Below are 20,421 nucleotides of genomic sequence, written 5' to 3'. Positions count from 1 at the left end.
GAGGAAAGGAAGACCAGGAATATTCTCATATTAATTATTTTTATCTTGTTACTATAGGGGTAACAACAGTTAATTTATCATAGTTTGTTGCACATAGTGATTTCAGTTCTTTATTGAGTATTCAACTCATCATTCTTCTGAACTAAAAAGCCTGCATTTCATTGTGAGCTTCAGAACTGATAGTATACTTACATTCAACAATCTACACTTTAAAATTAAACAGGAAAGAATTATCTTTAAAATATTTACATTTATTTTACTAGCTTCTAGAAGGCATGGTCTATACCCATTCGAACTTATTTTTATATAGCAGAGCCTCTGAAGGTGGGTCATTCCTTTAAAAACTACATTTTAACATTTGCATCTGTGGTGGTGGTGGGGGGCTAGGGCAGTGTGCATATGAAGATCCACAGCTTTTGAAAGGCTGTGTTTTCTCTCCTTTCACTGCTGGTTTGCATCTAATTCCACTGGAGGCTTAGAAAGGCAAACTTAGCTTTTATATAGTTCGAGCCATAAATTACAGCTATCATTGAGTCACCCTTTACCTTTGGAGCAGAAAAGATTTGCTCTTAAAAATGAGTTAGAAGATGCTCATTGGGAAGAGGTGGGTGGCAGATTGAACATTCCAAGTTTTGACTGGAGGAAGTGATAAGGGAAGATATCCTTGCTGAGCCATGTACTGATGATAGGCATGGCCCACAGTAAGCACCCGTCAGTGTCAGCTTATGAAACCCGAGAGGAAGTTTTGAAGAGATAGCCATGTTGAAAGTGTATTATTTCATGAGTACAGTTTTGGCTGAAATATACAGGATTGGAGTTAAGCTTATTGTTGTTATTAGTACCTTCATGGATTGTGACGTAGGAGCTAGATCCTTCAACATTTGTGAAAAATGAGTAAAAGAAAAAGCAGAGAAAATTAAATGAACTGAGAACTTAAATATTATCTCTAATTTCTGAATTACAATAATATTTAATTTTTTCTTAGCTGCTTTGGTGAGATCACTATTTTGTCAGGTACTCCTTTTTGTATAAGAAAATCCTGTCCCCTCATCTTCTCTTCAAGAGAAGATTTTTTTCTTTCTTCAAATTATAGATTTTCAGTTACTTTATAAAATTGAGTGTATATATATATATATATATATATACAGAAAAGTAAGTTGAAAATCCTATCAGAAAAGTATATATAACAATGTAGCAATGAATTATAAGAAAATACATTTATTTGTCCTATCACTAGCACCACCACCACCACAACCACCACCAAAATAATCATCATCATCATTTTGATATACTATGTAGCCCTGGCTGGCCTGAAACTTGCCACATTACCAGGCTGGCTGTACTCAGAGATCTTCCTGCCTCCTGAGTAGTGGGATTAAAACAGTATCCTACCATGCCTGCCCTTATTTGTCCTTGTTTTTAAGTGTTGGCGTTTGCCAACATGAGTAGCTAGATGGATTTTTTTTTCTTAGTGAGAACAGTTATAAATACATGTGTAGAGGATATGTTGAACAAATAGCTTTTAGTCAGGTTTGCTGAGTTTTTTCATTAAAAGAGAAAATATATGTATACTGGAAATTATGCCTACTATGATTACTGATGTTCACTCTGAAAGATAAATTAATATATTTTGGTTACCGCATGACAAATTGTCATTCAGAATGACAAGTGAACCCAATACATTGAAAATTAGGCTGCCAAACTCTGAAATAAATTGAAAATGACCTGCTTAGAAAATGTGGAATATAGACATCTAAGGTAGAGGGTTTGATTTCAGAGTAAAAATTAATGGGTCTAGAATCCACATGATAATGAGTTATACACGTTACACTGTTTACTTAATATTTATACATGTAGAAGGATCAGAGTTTATGGGAGTAAAGTATAATAATCAGCCCTATCGTACTTGTGGCATGGTATTATTTGTTAAAGAGAGACTCCGTAAATGTAGCATGTTTTGAAAAAAAGAATTCTTATAAATGCTTTTCTTCAGTATTGGCACACAGGCATCTGTAATACATGAATAAGTTATTATTGAGTTATGTAATTTTTCACTTGGGTTTAGTTATTTGGGATGGATTAGTATATTATAGACTATCCAATTCATACTTTCCTGTGGTCCTCATCCCTCACCACCTTAATAGCAGTCTCTTGGATGGGACTATGTATTCATTTTTCAGGAAGACCTCAGTTTTATACTTATTTTATTTACATGGATATGAAAATATGTACGTATTTATATAAATATATATTTATAATATGTATATATTATTATCACACAGATACTTATTGAATACTTGTTGTATAGATTGGTAGAATTATAAATAAATATATGATCACATCAAAATCTATTTCCTGGAATTTATAGTGGATTGACAGATACAGGCAATAGGGTATGTAAATTATGTGACAGAAATTAACCCAAATAGGAATGTCCAACCTTTTTACATTGTGACATGAAGTCATTCACAAAGCTCATGCTCAAGAAGTTTGAAATCAAAGTTAAAATTACTCCTCAAATCTCATAAAATGTTTTAAGAAACCTTCCAATTTTGTGTTGGGCCACATTAATATCTTGGGTACATATGACCCTCTTGGGCTGCAGGTTGTAGATGCCTGATAGCTGCTCATAGTGAAGAAAGAAGTCTTCAAAAGAGTTAAGAACCCAGGTGGTGCTGGTGCACACCATTATTCCCACTACTCAGGAGGAAGAGGCAGGCGGATCTCTGTGAGTTCGAGGCCAGCCTGGTCTACAGAGCTAGTTCCAGGAGAGCCAGGGCTACACACAGAGAAACCCTGTCTTGAAAAACCAAACCAAACAAAAATAAACAAAACAAAAACAACAACAACAACAACAACAACAAAAGGAGTTAAGAAAAGGCTTTGTGAAAACAAGGACTTTGAAGACTAGATACAAAAAGTAAGAGATTTCAATATTTCATGTTAAAATGATATTTTAGGAATTTAGATTTACTAAATAAATATTTAACTTAACCTTTTTCTTATTTTTTTCTCTTAACAAGGTTGATAGAAAATTTAGAGAGATGTATTGTGGGTTGCATTTGTGACCTGGTATATTCTAGGATGCTGTATTTCTAGATATGCCTACATACATGAGTATACACATGTATACAACATTTTTACATTGTTGAAGCCATTCGTATTTGGGGTTTTCCTGTTATGTGTCTGTAAACCTCATCCTAACTAATAGCATTGACTTAATAGCACAATTTAAAACCCACATGTCACAAGGGAAAAGCTTGTTCTCCTTGCTCTGGTAAAAATTGCCTAAATAATTCATGGAAATCAATATGGCAACAAATTAAAATGCATTTTATTGTCAGCAGATACTGTGGTGGGCAAATTGTAAATGTTGATGGAAAGCAATTGGTAGAATTAAGTGTAGGAGTTTCTTTTTACGGTGAGGTGAAAATACTGCTGTTTCCAACATACATTCTCTATACTGTCTGCTAGAATGTGTTTCTTAATGAAATAATGAAAAATGCTGCTTTTTTTCTGTTACTGTAAATATCTTTATGTGAACTTTCATATACATCCATGTATTTGCTGTTTTCAAAACCCAGAAGTCAAGAAAAAAAATCTTATTTTACGTGGAAAACAGAATATTTTTGTGAAGACTTCTTTGGGTGTCAAAAATAAATTACTTTTCATTAAATTATCTCATGTCTGTATAGTTACTTTAGTATTAGTTATTAGGGGCACTGTAATTGAAGAAGGCCTCTTAAACTGTAGAGTGTTAGAATGCTGTTGTTTCATATGATTTCAAACATCTGGATTTTCAAATGTGGACACCTAAAGTACAGAGAAGCTACTGATCTAAATTAGGCAGCTCTATTTTTAGTTTTCAGGTCTCCAAGTTTCTAGTGTTACAGTTACAGTTGTGGTTGTGTTAACCTGAGTATCTTGTATTTAGCTGCTGTATTATTTTGCTGTTGCTGCCAGAACATACCACAGATGTTGTGGCTTGAATGACAGATAATAACTTTTTCTTGTTCTGTTGGCTAGGGCCTCAGGATTAAGATATTTGCAGGGTTGGGCTCTTCTGAAAGCTTCTTGGCCTGAAGGTGTTCTGTTTGTCTTTGCATGATCTTTCTTTTATGTGTCTGTGTCTTAATCTCTGCTTATCTGGACAATACCATATTAAATTAGGATCTACTCATCCTCTTCATCATTGGATCTTAATGATCTTTTTAAAATTTTGTCTTCATATTCACTGGTGGTCTTAGGTTCTGAGAGTTAAGACTTCATAACAACTTTGAGATGATATGGTCCTGCTCATACAGAAGGCCTTAGCCAGAAGAACAGATGATGATAGGAATGTAAGATCTTTGTTATTGAAGCTTTACCGTCAATTAAAAATATCTTAGTCTGAATCCTCCATCCTTTCCCATTCTTCTGCTTTGGCCTCTTCCTCATGTCTTTGTTTTTGTGTGCATTTATTTGTCTACCCAAAGGCATTACTCGTTGGTATCGTCTTGAGTATAGTTGTTTTGTTTTGTTTTTTTAACTTCAGCGTTAGTCCGTCTTTTTAATTATCTGCTGAAATAGGCCTGTAAACAGAGAGACCCCTTTTCTTTTGCGATAGCCCTGCTACTACTACTACTGCTGCATCATCTCTGTTAGGCTCTTATCAATAGTCATTGTGCTAAATGCTCTACTGGTGTTAAATTTCAGGATAGCCTTGAAATTGGCTAGTGTTTTATATTTTTATAGATAAGGAAACTAAGGTTACAAGAAAACAAGTAGTCCTCCTTTGTTAGGTTTTATATAGAGGGCAGCATTCACTATGTTTACTGTCTTAAAGTTAAAAATATATGTAATATACATATATAATATGCAGTATACATGCATATACACATATATATTATATGCATATACTCTATGTATGTATAATATATATGTGTATATTAGTTATTTTATGTGCACATATTTTTTATCTGCAGTTATCTGCACCACATGTGTGCCTCGTGCCTATTGAGGCACACATGGTCTTGATTGAATGTATTTAATAGATGCTGCAGCATCATATAGAGTTTATTAGCTATTTGGAAGAGTAAGGGCAGGTTTGAAGATGGAGGAGTTTCCTGCAGTTGAGTTGGGAGGATTAATTGGACTTTGCTGACTAGACTTAGTGGAGTAAAAGCATTCTATTATAGAGAAAAAATTTGCATTCATGCCGTGCATTCAAATACAGGTTAAACATCTTTAATCTCAAATTTGAAATAAATGTGTCACTATTTAAAATTTTTGAGAATATACGTAGTTTTTAGATTAGGCATGTTCAACTCCGAAGGCTTTATAAATATAACAAAGTAACAAGAAATAAGCAAACTAAAAACTGTTCAAAGAAAATCCCTCCAAAATCTGACTTATTTATGGACTCAGGTTTTTCAGATAAAGAATATGTGTACCCTCTTTTTGTAAGTGTTTTGTCTCTCAGCAATTCCCAATCTGTCTTTCAGGCCTGAGTTTATGCTTTTCTTTCTGCTGTAGATTTTTTTTCTAGAGGAGACAGTTTTGTGTTGGGTTCTCTGTAATTAAACAGATGCCTTTTCTGGCTTAATATTGCATTTGATGCTATTAACTCCTTTAAAACCAGAGACTGATTGTATTACCTGACTCTCTGTATTTAGAATTATAAAAACAGTAAATACTGTTTTGAGTCAAATTATTTTTGTGTCTTGGTTTTCTATAAATAATCTGGCCTTCATGATTTGACTAATCTGAATTCAATCCTGGCTCTGCCTTTACTTTGCCTTATGCCCTTGAGCCAAATATTACACCTTTCTAAGCCTATGTTTCTCTCTTTGTAGATCTACTATGCATATTTGAATACATGTGTGGGTGTATGTCCATCCATCCATCCATCTATCCATATATAGTTCCCATTCACTTGAAGACAATAAAGGAAGAATACTACTTTCCTTTTTGTCCTCTCTCAAGTGGAAACTGTATATGTGAGAGATATAGATTATCTTTAACAGTTTCTATACAGAATGCACACTTAGTGCAGTGCTATTCAAAATGTAGTTCTCATGAGGTCTGACTATTTATGAGGTGCTTACTGCCCTAAGGGAGATGTGACCATTGGGTCAGAATTCAAATCAGCTATATGACTAAGCGTATTGCAGTTGAATGGGGTATCCCACATCCCAAGACTTTCATGATGTAAGAGGTAGTATGGTGACTTATTTTACTGCAGTCTCTTTATTGCACGGCACTTACAGTATCATGTATTTAGAACATTTTTTTGAATAACATTTAAATAAATGTTTAGTTTTATTTATATTACTTTCCTTTTGATGTGTAATATTTGAAAGGTTTGCTGTCCATAGTAATAAGATGATAAATTTGGATCTGTATTCTAACCTGCTGCTAATTCATTTAGTAAGTCATTCAGTAATCAAGACCTTATTTTATTTTCCTGACTGAAAATAAAGTTGGGTTAGGTGATAGTTGTGGTCTTTGCTGTTTAATATGCTAATATTCTATTTTTTTAAATAGCATTTTAAATACCTTTTATTGGTTCTTTGTGACTTTTACATCATGCACCCCAGTTCTACTCCTCTTGTACCCTTCCTCCACCCTGGCAACCTCCCCAACAGTGAAAAAAAATCTTGTTGTGGAAGCTGTAGTGCATCACAATGTGTCCCACAGTATACCCTTTTATCCACAGTTCTTTGCTTGCAAATGTTCATTACAGTGACTCCTTGGTTGTGTATAAGGCCTCTGGCTTCTGCTACTCTATCAATACTGGATCCTTACTGAGACTCCTCTGCTCTATCCTGTTGTCATGGAGATCCTATAGTTCTGGATCTATAGCATCCCTGTAGGGTTCTATGTAGTCCCCTTCATGCACTCTAGGAGTTCATTGATTAGGTTGATGTTGGGGTAGGCCAATTCAGAGCCCTGTCAGCCCATCAGCTCTCCGACTCTGATCCTCATGACCTCAGGGCTGGCTCTCACACCCTCATGATTGGATCACCCACAGTCCCTAACAACCAGGCCCATCTTTACCCTGCTGTCTAGGTGAGGTGCAGGCCCTGCTCTCCTGAGTGTTGCAGTCAGTGAGGGACATGGTTTGTTCTCCCACTCTCATGACCCGGGGGCCCACTCTCCTACCTTGCCATTCATGGCGAGGGACAAAGGAAGGGAAGAAGGCTTCTCTCCTCCATGTCACTGTCCAGCAGACTAGAGGCAGGTCCAGTTCTCCCATGCTTATGCCCTCAGGGCCTGCTTGCCTGTGCCCCAAATCAGGGCCAGCTATACTTTGCTGCCTGGGTGAACCACAGGCCTTGCTCTCCCAAGTGCTGCAGCTGATCAGGGGCAGGGCCAACTTTCCTTCTCTTACGACCTCAGGGCCTGGTTAGACTCCTGCAGCAGATGGTGAGGGGTGAGGTGGAAAGAGCACATCTCTCTCTCATTTAAGGCACTGCTCAGGAGAGAGTGGTAGTGCTAGCTCTCCCATGCTTGTGTTCTCTGGGCAGGCTCACCTGCAACTACTGCGATGTGGAACTCCCGCAATGTTAGGGCCTGCTCTTACATAAGTGTAGCTGGCTAATGACCACAGGGCCAGCTCTAATGACCGCAGGGCCAGCTCTCTTATGATACCCAGGTGAGGGGTAGGACCAGTTCTCCACAGCCCTCAGATATCAACATGTCCCGGGGAGGCCACCCAGACCAGGGATGTCTGCTTGGCCTTTTGGTAACAGACTCCTGCTGCTGCAGGACTAAGGACTCAGACATGGTAGTACAGGCCAGGACCCCACCGTGATCCAAGGAGGTGTCACCGGCTACCTGACTACCCTTGAATCTCCAGTTCTGCCAGTCTTCAGTGTGACCACATCCTTCTGTTTGTTTCTCTTTCTGTTTCATTTCTCCACTACTTACTTGCTCTTCTTAGTGTCACTCAGGGTCTCTGAGTACCTGGGATCATCTCAGGAGTGGTCTCAGGAGCGCTATGCCCTTCTTGTACTTTATGGCTCTGGGCAGTAGTCATCTCGGGCATTGTCTGCCTCCCCACCCCCCTTTGGTGGTCCTCTAGGGCTCACTACTTCCCTGCTTGCCTGAGTGGCCCTGTGTGAGTGTTGTCTGTCTTAGGCTCACTTTTGCCCAGGGCCAGCAGTCCCAGGCCTGCTCCCTGACCTGGGAGATCGCCCAGGCCTGCCTGGTGCTGGACTGCTAGTCATCCCAGGCTATCTCCCTTCTGGGGCCCCTGGCTGGATTGGTGGTCATTACAGGCTCGCCTTTTTCAGAGAAGGTTAGGTTACTAGTCATTCAGATGTTTATAGGTGAGAGCACTGAGTGTAGACATAGCTTCTTGCCTCTCCGTCAACTACTGATGCACATGTGACACAGCAACCACACCTGCAGCACCTTTAGGCACAGGATTAAATAGAATTTTTAAAACATGGCATAAGTCTGTTAAAGTAGCCAGTGAAAAGGTAAGAAATACTGGAATAGAAACATGGTTTAAGAAATGCATTGTTGTTTGGATTATTAAGCTTCTGTCCGTACGTTGATAAATTGGTACTAAAGATTTATTGTACAGCTTGTGATCTTAAGTAGTGATGAGTCTATTTTTTTTTCTTTTGTTGCTGTAACAGAATAGTTGAGGTTGGGTGGTTATTATATAGCATAGAAATATATGTGGCTCATAGTTGTAGAGGCAGGAGAGTTCAAGATTGGGTGGCTTCTGGTGAAGGTTGCATGCTTTGTGTATTGTGCAAAGTAGAGAAGCAGGAAGATGAACATGAAAGAGAGAAAACCCTGTACAACATTCCTCATTAATGTATTCCATGAGAGCTAAATTCACTTGAGCAGAGAAAAACATTAAGACATTCCTAAGGGCTCCATTTCTGTTAGCCAAAACCTTCCCAATGGGCCTCACGTCTCTAGCACTACAGCATGAAGGAATTAAGGTTTGAACTGTGGGTGGGGGAAGGTTTGTGCACTGAAATCCACTAGGCAACAATATGCTAGGGTAAATAGACAATTCTATAACTATACATACCCAAATATGTAAGTATAATAGGCAGCAAGTTAGACATGTAGGACAAAAGTATATGGAAAAGGAGAAAGACTTTAGTCTTTGTAAGCAGTAAACTTTCTGTAAAAATACAGAAATTGTATACCTTGTGTGCCACATGTCATTTATTGCAACTATTCAACACTGTGAGGGCAGTTCACAGGCAGTCCTATAAATGAGAATGCTTTATTTTTAAACACCAATTTTCTGACACCAGTTAGGTATTCTAGAATTCATCAGTAGGACTGATGCTCACTGAAGTTAGTGTAGAACATTGAAAGTTGAGGGCAGAATCCTCCATTTTCAACTTAATTACTAAGATTAGTATAAATCCCGCAAGTTAAAGAACTCACATTTTAAGACTGCCTGCCTGTACTTCTGCCCTGATGACTATGTGTTCAGAGGTTCTCTCAGGCTTAATAATTGATAGAATTCCAAAATGCCATGCTTAGAATTACAATTGTATTTGTAACTCAGAAATTACCACTGAAAAAATATACCCACACCCCTCAAGCATTTATTATATAAATTGTCTGGGAGTGGTGGGGTGCTCTGAGCACTCTCCCCATTCCAGAATTGGGTGTTGGTACACTTAGGGTTGTTCATGAAAATCACAGTGGCTGTGGGCCTTGGATAGAGTGATGGTGTCCTATTGATGGCTGAGTATCCAACATTCATTTATTATTAGTTCTTTGATACCAGTTACGAGTCATTATAGACTGCTAGAAAATAAAGCTTCTTTGATGAGAATTGACGGCAGCACTAATCTGTGGGCACAAGCATAGTGATTTCAAAGGCAATTTGATGGTCATATAATGGCTATTTAGCAAAACAGCAGCAGTAGCTTCTGCACTGAGGCCAGTGACCTTGCCAGCTGTGGGCATTTTGACTAGGTTTACAGTATTACCCATGAATTTCCTTCTGTAGAGCAGGTATCAAATCCAATCAGAAAATGATTGGTTACTTCCCAACATTTGCTACTATTGCATGAGTAGGCTTCAACTTACCTTGCTGTTCCTTGTTGTGCACACAAAATCCACAATTGAGTGTTAAAAATGATACTTCAACCTTGATGATATAGAGAAAATTGTTTTGGTTCATTGGTGTTAACCTTAGACATTAGACATTTTCTTAAAAAGTACTTAGTGAGCCATCACAGAAAATTATGAACACGTGTGTTGGGAGCTGCTGTTCTACCAGCTGCTTTGATATTTAAATCTCAGCAGAAAGACTGCTTTTACCAGGCTTTCACTGAAGTCAGTGAAGAATTTCCGAGTCTATCTCCTTTTGTTTGAGACAGCAGGTGGGATACCTGTAAGGTTATGGGACAAATTAAATGATGATGATTAGGCATGCAACAGATCTTCTATATAAAAGAGGTTTATTAGGTGGATATGGAGAGAGAGTGAAGGAAGAGCAGGGAGAGCAGGACATGATGGGGAGAAAGAGAGAGAGAGGGGGAAAGAGAGAGCCCCCCCCCATAGAGAAAGGGGAGAAGGCCAAGAGGCCTGGAGCAAGAGGGACCAAGAGAGAAAGGACCAAGAGAGGGACCATATGTTGGGTTGTCCCTTTAAGGGGCAAGGTAACCACGCTTTCCAGGTGTGGCCACCTGGCCATCTACACATGATGACATCACAAGTTGCTAGGCAACCCAGAAGCAAGTTTGGTTCCTTGTGAATTTAACTCATTGTACTGAAGTGCATTTACTCTGGCTTAAAAGGAGTCTGAAATAAAGCAAGGTGTCTAGTTTCCACTAGAGCCTCTCAGAAATATCCCATGTGTTGTGTGTTGGTTTATTAATTTTAATCCTCACTCCAGACTCAAGAACCATTCGACTCTGTCGCTGGGCTCCAGCAGATTGATGCCCAATATGGGGCTTGAGATACTGGGGAATCAATGAAGGACATTGCTGGTGTTGGCAAGCTGGAATCATTAAGTAAAAAGGGTGCGATGAGTAAATCCGAGAATAAAAATGGGACAAGGCAGTAGCCTCGTGTTTTTTGTATGAAAAGTAATTAAAGATAGTCTGTATATGCGGCAGGGAATTGAGAAAATTAAACTTTCATGCTTAGAGAGAAAGAAGTTAGCAAGGAGGCTTTGAGACAAAATGAGAGTAGACCATTAGCTCCTCCAGAGGAGTTACATTTCCCTCCTGATGAAAGTAATCTCTTGTCAGAAGAAGACTTTCAGGATGACTTAGATCCTGATGAGGTTGCAGAGTTGGAGGAACAACCAGATCAGTATTATTCTGAGAGACACCCTCCGATTCAGGCTATGCATGTTAAAAAGCGTAAGCCTTGGCAAAAAGAAATTAAAAAGTTGGAATGGGGCTTGGAGGAAATAAACAGAAAAATTGGAGAATTAACTACTAGGGAAAATGAAGCTCCATACCCCACTCCAACTCCATCATTGGTTGTAGTCTTGGGCCTTCCTTCTGGGACTGCTACAGGAGCAGTGGCCCAGAAGACAAGGGGACCTTTTCCTTTGTCCACTGTACGGGCAACTGTATCGCCCTTACAAGCTTCTTTACAAGAAGCTAGGTAGAATGGAGAAGATATAACTGAGTTTTACGGTTTTCCAGTGCTAGAGCAGCATGATGGACAAGGTACTATGGTGAGAATCCATGCCCTTATACCCTTTAAACAATTAAAATAATTAAAATCTGCGTGCTCTCAAAATGGTCCTATAGCGCCTTTCATTCAGGCTCTGTTGGAGTCCTTGTCTACTGAGGCTCTCCCTCTGCCCAGGGGACTGGAAACAATTAACAAGAGCATGCTTATCAGGAGGAGGTCATTTATTATGGAAGTCAGAATTTGCATAGCATTGTCAAGTTACAGCTGAACTTAATCAAGTTCAGGGAATTCCTAAAACTTATGACATGCTTGCTGGAGAAGGAAGCTACAGGGAAATTGGATTTTGATGTGGCAGTTTATACTCAAGTGAATGCTGGTGCCCGAAGGGCCTGGAATAAACTTCCATAAACAGGTAGGCAGGTGGAGGATTTGTCTAAAGTGTGTTAGGGACCTGATGAGTTATTTCAGTATTTTGTGGCAAGATTAATGCAAGCAGCAAACCGATTTATAAGCAATGAAAAATCTAGATTATTATTAGTAAAACAATTGGCTTATGAGAAAGCTAACAGTGCCTGCCAAGCAGCTTTGAGACCCTTTAGAAAGAAAGCAGATATTTCTGATTATATTAGGTTATGTTCTGGCATCAGGCCCTCTTATACTCAGGGAGTAACAATGGCTGCCAACCTACAAGAAAAAAATATTAAAGAGGCAGCTTCTCAGTTTTTCCAGTACAAAAGTTAATGGTTAATTCTTCTACAAAGCTTCTATGGTCATAAAAATCAGATTCAACAAATACCAAGATGTTTTGTCTGTCTGTTTTCAATGTATAAGTTTACCATGATTATTGGTCATTATGTTTAAAAGCTGTAACATAAAGTTAACTTACTTAAAACCTAGGGTTAGAACCATTCTAAACAACAAATGGATGTTACTCATATCCCAAAATTTTAAAAACTAAATATGTTTTGCTACAATTGGTATTCCTTCCATTATAAAGACCAATAATGGTACTACATATATTAGTCAAGCTTTTCAACATTTTTATAAGTCATAAAACAGGTATGCCATATAATCCTTAAGGCCAAAAAATTATGGAGCCCACCCATGGATCTCTTAAGAACCAATAAAAAATAAAAAAGGGGAGTCATAGCTCCAAATCTTAATCATGTTCTCTGTATTTAAAATTTTTTGAATGTGGATATACAAGGCTGTTCTGCAGGTGATCGATTGTGGCATCCTAATACCAAAGATAATTATGCCCAAGTAAAATGGAAAGATCCGATTACTGGAATATGGCAGGGCCCCGACCACATATTAATATGGAGAAGAGGGTATGTTTGTGTTTTTCCACAGGATGCAGAAGGAGCCAGGTGGATCCCAGAAAGGCTGTGCCCTTTGCAGGAATTGTTCCCTGGAAGGAGGATGTTCCCCCTGCAGACAATCACAAATTCTGTACTGACTGAGAGCAGAAAGCTGCATTGGACTTAAACTCCTGACCCACCTTTGTTTCATTCTGCTCCTAGGAGAAGATGTCATGCAGAGAAACTTCTTATACAATGGCCTGGACTTAATTGTTCTGTTAATGAGGACAATTCTCAACAAAATCAGAAAGAATGAAAAAGAGGACTGGCTATGGGACTTTGGTCTGATTCTGGTTTTCAGCAGACCAAAACAAGAAACTCTTGGGAGGCCCTGTAACTGCCAATGTAAATTCTCCTTATGCCTTGTTGTTTGTAAATGTTCACAAGATTCAAACTTTAATGTTTCCTGCCATCAATGTAAACTAACAAACTGTATTACTAAGCTTCCAAATGATTCTGATTGTTCGACAGCCTTTTACTACGGTTCCTGTAAATATTTACACAAGGAGTTATCTTTTAAGTCACTTTTATGGAGTGTTATTTTGGACTTGGCTTGTTATTAGGTGCTCATCTCCTATAGGTGACAATTAAAACCTTCATGAAGGGCTTTTAGAATGTTAAAGCTTAGCTGATCAGCATAAGATTAAACCCCAATGTCTACCCTAGCAGAGATTGGTAACCAATGATGAGTATGGTTTCTCTAAGGTATATTCAACCTAAGACAGGGCATGAATGATGGAATTCATGTACCAATGATGGATTAGAATATATCTTAAAAGAGAGACAACCTAAGACAGGCACAATCTTCTGCTCCATATCTCTTAAGATATGGTCAATTTTTAAAAAATAAAAAAGGGAGACCTGTTGGGCACCGCTGTTCTACCAGCTGCTTTGATATTTAAATCTTAGCAGAAAGACTGCTTTTACCAGGCCTTCACTGGAATTAGGGAAGAATTTTCCAGTCTATCTTCTTTTGTTTGAGACAGCAGGTAGGATACCTTGTCATATCACACCTCTTGTTTTACCTCCTTGTGAATTTAACTCATTATACTGAAGTGCATTTACTCTGGCTTAAAAGGAGTCTGAAATAAAGCAAGGTGTCTAGTCTCCACTAGAGCCTCTCGGAAAGGTCCCATGTGTTGTGTGTAGGTTTATTAATTTTAATCCTCACTCCCAACTCAAGAACCATTCGACTCTGCCTGTGGGCTCCAGCACATGTGCTCTCCTAGTACTGTGTTTTGTTATCTGAAGATGGAAATAGAAACAATAAAGAGACTACAAACTGAGAAAATCCTGGATATGGAGAATTTAGGGAAGAAAACAGGAATTACATTGTTAAGGATTGTCAACAAAGTACAAGAGATGGAGGGACAAATTTCAGGTGTAGAAGATACAGTGGAAAAAATTGATTCATACGACAAAGAGAATGTTAAATCTAAAAATTTCCTGACACAAAACATCCAAGAAATCAAGGATACCATGAAAAGATGACAGACACCTAAGAATGTAGGAATACTCCTAGGTATATATCCAAAAGTATACAATAAAGACATTTGCTCAACTATGTTTGTAGCAGCCTTATTTGTAATAGCCAGAAGCTGGAAACAGCCCAGATGCCCCTTAACTGAAGAATGGATGCAGAAATTGTGGTACATCTACACAATGGAGTATTACTCTGCAATGAAAAATAAGAAAATCATGAAATTTGCAGGTAAATTGTGGGACCTGGAGAGGATCATCCCGAGTGAGCTGTCTCAGAAGCAGAAAGACACACACGGTATATACTCACTCATATAGAAATATAACATAGGATAAACCTACTAAAATCTGTACATCTAAAGAAACTAATCAAGAGAGAGGACCCTGACTAAAACGCTTAATCCCCATCCTGAAAGGCAAAGAGGATGGACATCAGAAGAAGAAGAAAACAGGAAACAACCTAGGAACCTGCCACAGAGGGCCTCTAAAAGGCTCTGCCCTGCAGACTATCGAAGCAGATGCTGAGACTTATGGGCAACTGTTGGGCAGTGTGAAGGGAGTCTTATGTAAGAAGTGGGAAATAGTAAGATCTGGAGGGGACAGGAACCCCACAAGGAGAGCAACAGAACCAGAAATTTGAACACAGGGGCCTTCCCAGAGACTCATACTCCAGCCAAGTACCAGGCATGGAGATAACCTAGAACCCCTGCACAGATGTAGTCCATGGCAGTTTAGTGTCTAAGCGGGTCACATAGTATGTAGTATGGGAAGAGGGACTGCATCTGACATAATCTGATTGGCCTGCCCTCTTATCACCTCCCCCTGAAGGGGGAGCAGCCTTACCATGCCACACGGTAAGATGACAATGCAGCCACTCTTGATGTGATCTGATAGACTAAGATCAGAAAAAAGGAGAGGAGGACCTCCCCTATCAGTGGACTTGAGGAGGGGTATGCGTGAAGAAGGGGAAGCAAGGGTGGGTCCAGGAGGGGAGGAGGGAGGGACTTATGGGGGGGGGAATACAAAGTGAATAAAGTGTAATTTAAAAAAAATGTAGGAATAGAGGAAAAAGAAGATGCCTATCTCCAAGGCCCAGAAAGCATATTCAACAAAATCATAGAAGAAAATTTCCCCAATTGAAAGAAAGAGATGCCTCTAAGCATACAAGAGGCTACAGAACACCTAATAGATTAGACCAGAAAAGAAAATTCTCCTGTCAGATAATCATAACACTGAATGTACATAACAACAATAACAAAAAAATATTAAAAGCTGCAAGGGAAAAAGGCCAAGTAACAAAGAGAATAATACAAAGAATCAATAAAACTAAACTGCTTTTTTAAGAAAATAAACACAGTAGACAAACCCAAAGCCAAACTAACTAAAAATCCAGAGAGACACTATCCGAATCAACAAAAACTTTTTGAAATGGACAAGTTTCTTGACAGATTCCACTTACCAAAGTTGAGTCAAGTTCAGGTAAACAAATGAAATAGTCCTATATCCCCTAAGGAAATAGAAGCAGTCATCAAAAGTCTCCCATCCAAATAAAGCCCAGGACCAGCTGGTTTCAGCACAGAATTCTACCAGACTTTCAAAGAAAAGCAGTACTCTTCAAATTATTACAGAGAAATGGAAATGGAAGGAACATTACCAAACTCATTCTGTGAGGCCGTAGTCATCTTGATACCTAAACAGTATGAAGACCCAAGAAAGAGAGAATTTCAGACCAAATTTTCTTAAGAACATTTAACAAAAATACTCAATAAAATACTCACAAACCAAACCCAAGAACATATAAAAAATATTATTCACTAGGACCAAGTATGCTTCATCCCAGGCATACAGGGGTGGTTCAATATATGGAAAATCAACCATGTAATACACCATATAAACAAACTGAAAGAAAAACCCACATGTTTATCTCCTTAAATGGTGGACAAAGCATTTGACAAAATCCAACACCCATTCATGTTTAAAGTCTTGGAGAGATTAGGAAGCATACCTAAACATAGTAAAGGCAATATACAACAAGCCTATAGCTAATATCAAACTAAACGGAGAGAAACTTAATTCAATCCCTCTGAAATCAGGGACAAGACAAGGTATGATTTCATCCATGGCACCCGTAAGGGGGAGGAAGGGGTTAAGGAAGAGAGAGAGGGACAGAGACATTAAGTAAGAGGAGGAATGGCTCTAATAGGAAACCCTCACAGCCTTTAATCCCAGTACTCAGGGAAGCAGAGGCAGGCCCACAGATCCCTGTGAGTTATAGGCCAGCCTGGTCTACAAAGTGAGTCCAAGACAGCCAAGGGTACACAGAGAAACCTTGTCTTGAAAAACACGCACACACACACACACACACACATATATATATATATTTACTTATTTACCTTCAGCCAGGCTCACCTTTCACATTTTGCCTCACATCTCAACAATGCATTATGAATTGAGCCCTCATAATGCAATCCCTCCAAAAAGGCTTGCCTTTGATAATTGATTTGAACATTGAATTGAGAACTAACACTTGAACATTTTGCAGGATACTTCATATCTAAACTGTATCAGAAACATCAATAATAATGAAATCATTAAATGGTGAGTGACGATTAAATTAAGCAAACACATGACAAGAGGAGGGGATCAGTAAAAGAACATGGAATAAGTCAGAGAACATATCTCTTTTTGTAAGTAATCTTCTACACATTTACAGTTAAAAAACAGATTTGGTAAGCTACAGTTTAAAAATTAGTGGTGAACATTGGACATAATGAACTGAAATGTTAAGATTAACTTTTGACATAAAATATGCGTTTTGACAAAATGGAAATTAAAATACAGGGAAAAGTATGTAAGTTCAATTATTATATTAAAATGATACTTGAGACTGAATGATGTTGTCTTAAAATGGTGTTTTGGAAGGGCAGAGGACAGGAAGTAGAGGAGCTACCACCCAACTATAATAGTATTCACAGTTGCATCGTTCATCCTTAGGAGTACTGAGGCAGTACTACAACAAAAGAGCTTGCTACAAAAAAAAAAAAAAAAAAAAAGTCTTTTTGAGTTCCATAGGGAAAAAAGAAACTACAGGATAGGAAATAAAGTGGAGTCTGATCTCTTTTGGAGTGTTATCATGAAACAACTAGGCTTAACTGAGAAGGTTACTCATGTTAATGAAAATGAGCTCATTTCATCTTTAAAAATGTCATTGGTTAATAGGATCTGTCCCGTGTGGCAGATGTGTGTACTGGGTATGCAGTGACTTAAGCCCATAATAGAAACATAGTCAGAGGAAATGTGAATAAAGTGACAGGAGGGATAGGTTTTATTTTTTAACAAGATGGGCTTTAGTTATAAAATATTAAAAAAAAAGAAAGGCAATAACTCCCAAAATAGGAGAATTATTCTTGTTCTTCAGAATATGCAAGAATAATGAAACATACTGGTAATTGGAGGCTTTAACATTCTTCATTCCAGATGCCTCAGATTCATGAAACAGGTAGAAGTGTTAACATAATGTACATCAAAATATAAACCCTTATTTTGGGGACCATAATGTTATTTTAATTGCTCTTTGACATTAATGAACATTGAACGTACCATAGATTAACAAAATTCCCATACATTCTGAAGACTTGGAATACAAATATTTCTCCACTTCTCATGAACCCTCATACACTGAAAATGTCTTCAGCAAAAAGTGTATTCAATCCATCTACCACAATATTAGTGTGATAGCTTGCTGATAACTATTTTTTATTCTTGTAATCATATGGCTGACCAGGAGATGGCTGACCAGCATTCAAAGAATATCTTACCACATATGTCAGTTGGAGACAAAATCAGAGTCCTAAATTATGATTTCTACCTACGACCTGTTACTTTCATACCACCATAACGTGAAAATTTTATAAATGGATTTATAAGTCTTGGAACAGATGAAATGAAAACAGCCTTCTCTAATACAGTTAGCTAGGAATGAACAAACGCAATCCAAAAATCACTAGGCACAGAGAGACAGATAAAAACATGAAGATGTTAAAAGTTTTGATACATTAGTAAGCAAAATAAATGATGGTGGCATGTATTTAACATTAAATGAATATGATTGTATTGTGGAAATAAAAAAAAAGCTAAGGTGTATGCATTTTGGAAGAGCACATGTGGTAATAAGAAAAAAAGTGAAATAAGAGCTAGGCAAATTGCAATCTAGTCCTTCCTCTGTAAGCAGCAGAGCACTTTATAAAAAGAAATTATAGAAATGTGTCTTAATGCTAAGAGGATAAAGAGCTCACAAAGTTAAAGTTACATTTAAGTTCATGCATATGGAGATAATTGAAGTGGATTGAGTTTTTATCAGCTTTGTAGTTGTCTTTACCTCCTTGACATTTGCAGCCACTCATTTCTTCCTTAACTTGAATCTGGGTCTAGTTTAGACTTGTAAGATGCCTGATCTTTTAATATAGATCATATAGGTTGCATTTAAGTGTTTTCACATTGCGAAATGTTTTACATAGGTTTCTGTGATCAAAAAGGAAATTAAAGGGAAACAACTCTGGGCAACGAACTGGACTGGACTGGTGTGTCCCTGACAGTTATTTTTGTGTCTGATGAATTTGATTTGTTATTGTGCTTAGAGGCCTCTGTTACATTTGGGAAGCAATTCTTGTAGATGTTAAGAAATGAGCCTTTGGTTTATTACGTGGTAATATATTATTACAATATATTACAATATATATATTATTATTACATATAGAATTTTTTAATTCATATACCATAGTGTTTTGAATAGGAATGGCCCCCATAGACTTGTGTGCTTGGCCCATAAAGAATGGCACTTTTGGAAGTAGTGGCCTTGTTCGAGTAGGTATGGTCTTGTTGAAGGTCATTGTAGGGCTGTGAAGTCCCATATGCGCAAGCTATACCTAGTGTAGTAGTTTCCTTCTGCTGCAGATCAAGATGTAGAAATCTTAGCTACTTCTCTAACACCAGGTCTGTCTGCATGAACCATGTATCTTGCCATGATGATAATGTTCTGAACCTCTGAAATTGTAAGCCAGCCCCAATTAAATGTTTTTTTTTTTAAATAAGAGTTATAGAAGTCATGGTGTCTTTTCACCACAATAAAACCCATAACTGAGACATATAAAAGACATATAAATTTATTGTGCACATACACATTTATTCATACTAAAATATTTTGTGTGTATGCAGGACTTGGAATTATACTTACTGTCTCATTCATACCAGGCATTGAGCTGCTTCACCAGTCCTAAAGAGGCCATAGTGTCATTAGTGTTTTGTTTGAAAATTTTTTTCCCCCAATTCATTTTTATTTCTGTATAGAGACTTCAGAGTGAGGTGTTACTTTCTTTACTCACTGTGAAAAGAAGGTGACTGCTGTTTTTTTTTTTTTTTCTAAGACAGTAGGAAGGTTTTTGTTTGTTTTTTGTAGGTGATGTACTTCTAATTAGAAAGTGATTCATTCATTCATTATTATTATTTTTTTTTCCTCAGAAAGGGTTTCTCCATGTAGCACTGGCTGTCCTGGAACTTGCTCTATAGAACAGGCTGGCCTCAAACTCACAGCGATCTGCCTGCTTTTGCCTCCCAAGTGCTGGGATTAAGAGCATGTGACATAACTACTGGTGAAATTGATTCTTTATTCAGTTCCACAAATGCTGTGATTGAAGTGATAGTCACCATGCCTGGCTTTTATTCTCCTGTTTGTAACTGTATGTCTGGTTGTGATTTTCTTTATATTGGTGAAATGAATGATATAAATGATTCGAGAATCTACAGCAGTTTTAGTTAGGGTTCTATTGATGTGAAGAGACAACATCTTTATGGTTATTCTTATAAAATAAAGCATTTAATTGGGGCTGGGTTACAGTTTCAGAGGTTTAGTTGATTATCATCATGGAAGGAAGCATGGCAGCATGCAGGCAGGAATGGTGCT

General features: G+C 37.9%; 1 protein-coding gene and 1 non-coding gene across 3 annotated transcripts in view; one reads left to right on the top strand and one right to left on the bottom strand.

The window, feature by feature from the left end:
- Nucleotides 1–20,421, top strand: part of Nbea (neurobeachin) — a 525,499-nt gene that overhangs the window by 16,705 nt on the left and 488,373 nt on the right. The gene's annotated exons all lie outside the window — the stretch shown is intronic.
- Nucleotides 8,279–8,410, bottom strand: LOC132652628 (small nucleolar RNA SNORA17). The gene has a single exon (XR_009590222.1). It is a non-coding gene; the product is annotated as a small nucleolar RNA SNORA17 (small nucleolar RNA).

Source organism: Meriones unguiculatus, chromosome 2 (genome assembly GCF_030254825.1).
Source record: "Meriones unguiculatus strain TT.TT164.6M chromosome 2, Bangor_MerUng_6.1, whole genome shotgun sequence".
NCBI classification, from domain to species: domain Eukaryota; kingdom Metazoa; phylum Chordata; class Mammalia; order Rodentia; family Muridae; genus Meriones; species Meriones unguiculatus.
Note: the sequence above shows the minus strand (reverse complement) of the source record. Positions and strands in the feature narration are given on the sequence as shown.